The sequence below is a fragment of the Mus pahari genome, chromosome X, assembly GCF_900095145.1.
Source record: "Mus pahari chromosome X, PAHARI_EIJ_v1.1, whole genome shotgun sequence".
NCBI classification, from domain to species: domain Eukaryota; kingdom Metazoa; phylum Chordata; class Mammalia; order Rodentia; family Muridae; genus Mus; species Mus pahari.
The window spans coordinates 65,395,727-65,397,154 of record NC_034613.1 but is presented as its reverse complement, the minus strand read 5'-3'; positions in this window follow the sequence as shown (position 1 = coordinate 65,397,154).

Below are 1,428 nucleotides of genomic sequence, written 5' to 3'. Positions count from 1 at the left end.
TCTCTCTCTCTCTCTCTCTCTTTCTCTCTCGTGTGTGTGTGTGTGTGTGTGTGTGTGTGTGTGTGTGTATTCATGTAGGTCATCAGTTGACATCAATTGCCTTCCTTGTAAAGTTGGGATCTTCCTTGGTTTTTCTCATTCTTTTTTGAGACAGGATCTCTCACGGAAGCTAAATTTGATTCACCTAAGGTTGGTTGGCTCTGTCTAAACCTCCCATCTTGGGGTTATAGATTCTGCCACTCTGCCTGGCTCTTTTAAGAATATCTTTTTAACATATTTTATTTTTGAGGTTAAACGTAATTAAATCATTTCCTTCTCCTTCTCCCTTCAAGCCCTCCCATATACACTTATGTGCTCTTTTTCAAATTCATAGCCTCTTTTTCATTCATTTTTTGCTACAATGTGTGTATATATACATATGTATTCCTAAATACACAAATACATATATTTTATATGTACGTTTTTAGGGGTAACCATTTGGTATTAGATAAGCAATTGCGTATTCTTCCCCCAGGGAAGATTATTTCTCTTGCTCTCAGCATTCCTTAGTTTCCTATAGTTGTTTCTGTAAGATTGATTCCCTTTGGTCTTTTTTTCATCCATATTAGTATGTTTGTTGTTGTTGTTCATGTTTATCTCATGTTAAGGCAGTCATGTTTGTAAGACTTTATGGGCAAAGCTTCTGACATTACTAGAAGACACAAACTCCTTTGTCCCTGGTTTTTAGAATCTTTCCACTTTCTTTTGTAATGCTCCCTGAGCTTTAGGTGCAGGAATATTTTATAGGTGTGTTAATTGGGACTGAGCTCCACAACTCTTCATCTTGATTGATTGTAATTTCTATACTGGTCTCCATCTATTGCAAAGAGAAATTTATTTTATGAGGTGTGAGGATTGTACTTATCTGTAAGTATAAGGACAAATATCTAGAATGTACTTAGGAATTATGCTGGTTTAGTAAAGTGGTACTTGTGGGCTCTTCTTCAAGATTCATGATTTCAACTAGATAGTTGGCTAAGTTTTCTACCAGACATGATTCCCTGCCCCAGTTGATTAGGTCTTAAGTCCAACTACAATACTGTTGGTTACTACCAAGTTATGCATGCCACTATTTCACCCTTATAGTTATGGTGCCATCTGCTTTGTGTTTTATGTGGGTGCTAGAGATCAAACTCAGGTCCTCAGGTTTTCCAGCAAGCTCCTTAGTCACTGCCTTAGTCAGGGTTTCTATTCCTGCACAAACATCATGACCAAGAAGCAAGTTGGGGGGGGGACTGCCGGGGAGAGAGCGGACTGGAGAGGAGGGACCCGCAGCTGGACCCGATCGNCCTGTGCCTCTCCTGCCCAGGAGGGGTGTTCGCCTGGCGGCTGTCCGCAGGCTGATCCAGCACCCAACACCTTTCCTCCCCGACCGAGGAGGGGTGTCCG